Below are 7,576 nucleotides of genomic sequence, written 5' to 3' on the forward strand. Positions count from 1 at the left end.
AGTTAGCTTACAGCCCCTAGTCGCCACATTCCGACGCCTGTTCGGGGAGGCTGGTACGGGAATTGAACCCGCGCTGCTGGCCTGCCTTGGTCTGCTTTAAAAGCCAGCTATTTAGCCCTGTGCTAAACCAAGAACCTAGAACATCGACTCATAAGTAAAAACAAAAAGCAAATAACAAACAAACTCCCCCCTTAATGTTCAACGGCAACCAACTCCCGAATGTGCATGATAAACAAATCCCATGAACTGTAGAGCCCCTCCTTCGCCCCCCCTTAACTCAAACTTCACCTTCCCCAGGGGCAAAAATTCCAGCAGGACCCCCCACCATGACGAGACACAGGGCGGAGAAGCTGACCTCCACACAACGACCCGCCTACGAGCAATCAGCGAGGCGAAGGCTAAAACGTCTGTCCACGTACCCTCCTGCAACTCAGGCCAATCCAACATCCCGGAAATGGTGTCAATGGGAATTCGGCTCCAAGTCCATATGCAGCACTCCTGAGATTATGTTAAATATCTCCCTCCAATTCCTTTTCAGCTTTGAGCAAGACCAAAACATTTGCAGGGCCTCTCCCACACCACTCGAAGACATCCTCCACCCCCTCAAAGAACTGGCTCATTCTTCTTTAGTGAGGTGCGCCCTATACGCGACTTTCAATTGTATCAGCCCCAACCTCGTGCATGAGGTTGAGGCATTCACTCTTTGCAGCACCTCACACCACAGATCCTCTTCCATTGCCTCCCCCAAACTCTTCCTCCCATATGGCATTATCATCTCCCTGGATATCCTATCCTCCTCCAAAATCCTCCCATAGATCACCGATACCACCTCCCTCTCCACCGCGCGCCCCCCCCCCCCCCCCCCCCCCCCCCCCCCCACTCGCCAACAGTATTGCCTCCAACAGCGAGGGGTCTGGCGCTATTGGAAGGTCGGAAACTCCTTCCTTGCAAAATCTCGGACTTATAGCGTGGTGGCCATAGAGGCCTGGCACCAGGTTAGTGAATGTTGGGGAAGACAGTCAGGTGCTGTGGCTGATCAGGGGGGAAGAGTACAAATCATGAGCATGGTTGGGGGCGGGTGGGGTGAGGTCAGGAGATGATGCCAGGCAGTGGTCTACCTCATAGTAGGGGGAATGATTTTGCCCTCTAAGGATGGAAGGAATTGGCAAGGAGAGGGGAGGGAAGCCACTTCTGAAGGTCACCCACTCTGAGGTTAAAAATGAGGGAAGGATGCTCCTGGGGTTGGAGGGCAATGGGATAAGGCAAGGAGTCGACTGCACGATATTCACTCTTTTTATTCACAAGCAGTGAATACAGTGAGGGGAGAGATGGAGCTAGTAGAACTGGCTGTGATCCTTCTTGTTTTGAGGCAACAAAGACGACATAGGCGTCGTGTCAGGCTCTCTGGCAGCAGCATCACAACCCTGAGGGAACCCTGCAGACAGAGGGAAGACCACCAAGAGCGGCTCTTGAAGGTGCCATCTTTGGGGCAGTGTTTACAGATGGTGCCTAGCTTTCTTGGAGCTGAGTAAGAACCAGTGTTGGTGGAGACTCCGCATTTCAAGGGATGCGGTCATTCACCTATGTCACCTGCTTCAGGAGTTGGCACCACATGGACTTGGAAAGCACCTGTTGCAATGAAGCTGACAGCTTCCTTAAACTTTTAGGCGAGTGGCTTCTTTCAGGGCTCCACTCGTAACTTTGTGGCATCTTGCAGGCTTCTGCACTTAAGTTCACGGATGCACTATTTGCGAGAGCTCACAGATTCATAAATTTTGACCAGGACTGGGCTAGCCAGGAAGCAGAAGCCTTGGGATTCTCCCAGATTTCACGCTTCCCACAAGTGTAGGAAGCCATTGACTGCACATATGTGGCTCTCCGATCACCTGCACATCAAGAAATCTACTTTTATTAACCGCAAGTCCCTGAAGTTGCAGCTAGCTTGCGATCACAGAAAGCGCATCCTACAGGTGTGTGCTAGGTTCCTGGAGAGCATCCATGACAGCTTCATCCTTTGCCACCCACAGATATCCAAGGTATTTGAGGGAGCGGAGCAAAGAGTACTCCCTGAGGACATGGCTGATGACAATTGTGCGGAGGCCACAGGTGCAGCAGAGGCCCGATATAATAAGGTTCAGTTACATTCTCCCCGTGTTTGTCTGGGTTTTGCCCCCACAACCTAAAGATGTGCAGGCTAGGTTGATTGGCCACGCTGAATTGCCTGTTAATTGGAAAAAATGAATTGGGTACTCTAAATTTATTTTTAAAAGTAAGGTTCAGTTCAAGAGCAATGGCTGGGCAATAAATGGTAGCCTAGTCATCAAAGCCCACGTCCCTTGAATGAATGAAAAAAAGTGTAGACCTTCAGCACACACCTGGGGCATCATTCTCCGACCCCCGCCGGGTCGGAGAATCGCCGGGGGCTACCGTGAATCCCGCACCGGAGATTCGGCGGGGGCGGGAATCGCGCCGTGCCGGTTGGCGGGCCCCCCCGCTCGATTCTCCGGCCCGAATGGGCCGAAGTCCCGCCGATAAATTGCCTGTCCCGCTGGCGTGGATTAAACCACCTTTTGAACGGCGGGACTAGGCGGCGTGGGCGGGCTCCGGGGTCCTGGGGGGGCGCGGGGCGATCTGGCCCCGGGGGGTGCCCCCACGATGGCCTGGCCCGCGATCGGGGCCCACCGATCCGCGGGCGGGCCTGTGCCGTGGGGGCACTCTTTCCCTTCCGCCACCGCCACGGTCTCCACCATGGTGGAGGCGGAAGAGACTCCCTCCACTGCGCATGCGCGGGAAACTGTCAGCGGCCGCTGACGCTCCCGCGCATGCGCCGCCCCGAGATGTCATTTTCGCGCCAGCTGGCGGGGCAACAAAGGCCGTTTCCGCCAGCTGGCGGGGAGGAAATTCCTCCTCCGCCGGCCTAGCCCCTCAATGTTGGGGCTCGGCCCCCAAAGATGCGGAGCATTCCGTACCTTTGGGGCGGCGCGATGCCCGTCTGATTGGCGCCGTTTTGGGCGCCAGTCGGCGGACATCGCGCCGTTTCGGGAGAATTTAGCCCCTGGTCTGCCATTAGTGAATGAGTGCACAGCTGCCATTTAAATATGGCCTTTGATATAATTAAATAACTGCTCGCCCCACCACAAGATTCAATGAGCTCCTCGCTGATCAATGAACCGTAAAGTGGAAGATTCAACATAAAAACCCACCCATTGGCCAGCAGGAATCACGTAATTTATCTGCTCGCCACTGCGCTTAGTCTCCAAAACTTTGCCCGGTGTTTTTAAGGATCTCAAATCAAATCCTATCAAAGACTTGAGATAGAACAATATTAAACATTTTTCACTGGAAAAACAGTATCGATTCTTAACATGACAAGAATTACAGTGAAATCCAATTATCTGTTGAGAGCAAATGTTCTTCATGACTATACATAAAGGTGATATGATTTAAAACTTAGTGGGGCGTTGTCCTTGTGACTGTAATGATACATGAAATAATATATTATATTGGACATTGGTAAAACATGTTGGCTCTTAATTTTTGAAGTCCATACAGTGCAAAAGGAGGCTGTTCAGCCCTCTGATAGAGCACCCAACTGAGGCCCACTTCCCCTCCCTATCCACATAATCCAACCTAATCTGCACATCTATGGACACCAAGGGGCAATTTAGCATGGCCAATCCACCTAACTTGCACATCTTTGGACTATGGGAGGAAACCGGAACACCTGGAGGAAACCCATGCAGACACGGGGAGAAAGTGCAAACTCCACACAGTCACCCAAGGTTGGAATTGAACCCAAGTCTCTGATGCTGTGAGGCAACAGTGCTAACCACTTTGCCACCGTGCCGCCCCAGTGAAAGGGTTTAAAAATGTAAACTAATTTTTGCCAGCTTGCTGCACTGTTCATGTATGACACAACGTTTCTGAAGTTGCAGTAAATGTTTTGATACTTCTTGTTACAGAGGGCGGGACTCTCCGTTGCCCAACGCTGATATCGGAATCGGCGATTGGGCGGAGAATCGACTCTGACGTGCAAATCGGACCTCAGCCATGCTCCGCTCCCTCGGAAATGGTGTTATCGCGCCATGTGCCATGCACTCTTGCAACAGTATTGGCGCATCATCGGCTGGCCCTCCCGCGATGCTCCACCCCCGATGGGCCAAGTTCCCGAGGACGCGGGACACGTGTGGTCTCAGCGGTCGGGAACCCGGCATAGAGGATACATGCCACTGGCCGGGAGGCTTTCAGCGAGGGCTTGGGGGACCTGTGGGGGGTGGCCAGGAGATGGCCTGTCGGGTCGATGATGGGTCATGTCCACGCACGGCCGTCGCCATGTTGTACGGTGTAACCGCTGCAGGTCGTCAGCTGTGCGCATGCGCGGCCAGTGACCTGGCCATTCTCCGGCCGTTCTCGGCATGGGAGCCTGGAGTTTCACCCGCCGCTGCTGTTAGCCTCTCACCGGTCCCGGAATCAGTGAAGGATCGGCACCAATTTTTTCATCGTAAATCTCCCGCGGATTCTCCGTTCGATTCGCCACTTAGCCACAGAAACGGAGAATCTAGCCCAGAGTCTTTGTGCCCATATAAATGGGATGTCAGCTCTGACATTCTTTAGAATCTAACCCCGAGAACATCAACAGGGCAGCACAAGTGGTTAGCACTGTGGCTTCACAGTGCCAGGGTCCCAGGTTCGATTCCCTGCTGGGTCACTGTCTGTGAGGGCTTAAGTGAGTCGGTGCAGACACGATGGGCTGAATGGCCTTCTTCTGCACTGTATATTCTATGCTTTATGTTCTATGATGGCAGCAAGAACCCTATATGAAAAGAATTTCAATCTTAAAACTGTATTTTAGCACAATTTAACATCAAATTGACACTGTCATTAAGAAACGAAATGAGTGGCTGATGCCAGAAGATGAAACCATTTTATTCAAGGAACCTGAAGAGGAAAAATAACTTTGATAAAGGCTGGTAGTTGGGCAAAAAAGATCTTGAACCAAGGATTGTAAGAAAGGTTTGAGCAAAGGAAGCCATTTATAATGTTCGCATGGACTGAGGAGACAAGTAGAGGTAGCCAAGTGTTTAGAAATTTGAAGCGGAGGGTTCAAGGAAGTAGCAGATGGATCTCATGGTTGAAATAAACAGGCTGAGGATAAATTGGCTGATAATTGGGACAAGGGAGAGGCTGGGAAGATAAGGCAATATTGGACACCAATTCAGCCTGTCTTTAAAAATTGAGCCTATGAAGTTTATAAGTTTCTTCCACTTGGTGTTGGACATATGGCAACAAGGATCAGGCGTAGGGAGTTTCAGGAGGCAATTTGTCATTGTAAAGCTAAATCTGGCATTGTTGCTTTGGAGAGGGTGATTTAGAAATGTATTCCTGAAGACAGTAAAACCTACAGTGGACAACTAGGCTGGTTGTACATCAGATATCCTCAATGATCTTTGGATTTAAGGTGGTGAAAATGGCAGCTTTATTGGAAAAGAAACTACAGGGGTGGGAGATTCTGAGAGACTTGCATCATCAAAAGGAGATCAAATGGAGCGACTGTTAGCAGAAGTAATATTATAGAGAGTAGGGGGCCACAGAAAAGGGATTTAGACGTGTGTTACCTAATGGAAAACTGAAAGATTCCTTCCAGGGATGGAGAGTGAAAAATTAATAGTTAATATTCAGTTGATAAGCTTGTAAAAGTGGCAGAGAGATAGCGGGCAGCACAGGAGCAGATCCAGCTGGAGAATACAAATTAGCATTGCAAGAGATGGAGGGGCAACTGGAGATAATACTTACAAGCTAATGGGTGGCTCTGTATTTGAGGCAGATGGAAAACAACTCTTCCTAGGCTAGTTGATGAGTAATATTTTCCAACCCTGCTCTCATCTGTTTAATGTTGTTATTGTCAATATACATGACAATAATCTCTTCTCTCCCAGATGCTAACCATGCATATGTATTATTCGGAATGATTTCTGGGTGCAGCTGTAGACCTCTCGGACTGAGATTGGAGGATGCTGGCTAATGATCTCTGTCATAAGCTTTTGGGGAGGGGGGTGCACAGCAAAGGTTCACTAGATTTGTCCATAGGTAAAAAGGCTATCCCACGGTGAGAGGCTGAGTAAATTTGGCCTATTCCCTCTAGAGTTCAAGTATGAACGGTGATTTCATTGAAACAGACAAGATTCTGAGGCAGCTTTACGCTTAGAAGTTGGTTCCTCTGGCTGGGGAGTCTAGAACATGGGGACACGTTCCAGGAAAAGGATCATTCTGAGCTGAGAGGAGAAATACTTTGTGAATCTTTGGAATTCTCTACCCAGAGGGCTATGGTTGCTCCATCATTGGATATATCTAAGATTTTTGATCTCTCAGGAAATCCAGGGATATGGGGAGGCGGGTAGGAAAATGGACATCAAACCTAAGCTCAGACATGATCATATTGAATGGCAGAGCAGGCTTGATGAGTCAAGGGATCTACTCCTCTCCTATTTCTGGATGGCACGCAAGCACAGTGGTTAGCACTGTTGCTTCACAGCACCAGGGTCCCAGGTTCAATCCACGGCTTGGTCACTGTCTGTGCGGAATCTACACGTGTCTGCGTGGGTTTCCTCCGGATGCTCTGGTTCCCTCCCACAAGTTCCGAAAGACGTGTTTTAGGTAATTTGGACATTCTGAATTCTCCCTCCATGCACCCGAACAGACGCCGGAATGTGACGACTAGGGGCTTTTCACAGTAACTTCATTGCAGTTTTAATGTAAGCTAGCTTATGGCAATAAATATTATCATTATTATTTCTTATGTTCTTATACCCTTAAACAGGTAGAATCCCAGGGAATGTCCTTTCACATTGAAATGAGGCTGGGCCAGTGTCACTTTACAAGGAAGCACAAGAAACTTCTGGGCATCTCAATAGGGTGGGGATCTAATATACCACCCTCTATCCTTCTTGGGGAACAGTGTCCTGCAGTCAGCATCACAGTGAAGCAGTCCGGGATCAGTGTCCTGCAGTCAACATCACAGTGAAGCAGTCCGGGATCAGTGTCCTGCAGTCAGCATCACAGGGAAGCAGTCTGGGAACAGTGTCCTGTAGTCAGCATCACAGTGAAGCAGTCTGGGATCAGTGTCCCGTAGTCAGCATCATAGGGAAGCAGTCTGGGAATAGTGTCCTGCAGTCAGCATCACAGGGAAGCAGTCTGGGAACAGTGTCCTGCAGTCAGCATCACAGTGAAGCAGTCTGGGAACAGTGTCCTGCAGTCAGCATCACAGTGAAGCAGTCTGGGAACAGTGTCCTGCAGTCAGCATCACAGTGAAGCAGTCTGGGAATAGTGTCCTGCAGTCAGCATCACAGTGAAGGAGTCTGGAAACAGTGTCCTGCAATTAGCATCACAGTGAAGCAGTCTGGGAACAGTGTCCTGCAGTCAGCATCACAGTGAAGCAGTCTGGGAACAGTGTCCTGCAGTCAGCATCACAGTAAAGCAGTCTGGGAACAGTGTCCTGCGGTCAGTTCTTTTTAAAAAAAAACAAATAATAGCATCACAGGAAAACCAGTGGAGCCAGGGAGATTAAAGAGCGCAAAAA

Source organism: Scyliorhinus torazame, unplaced genomic scaffold, assembly GCF_047496885.1.
Source record: "Scyliorhinus torazame isolate Kashiwa2021f unplaced genomic scaffold, sScyTor2.1 scaffold_236, whole genome shotgun sequence".
Classification (NCBI taxonomy): domain Eukaryota; kingdom Metazoa; phylum Chordata; class Chondrichthyes; order Carcharhiniformes; family Scyliorhinidae; genus Scyliorhinus; species Scyliorhinus torazame.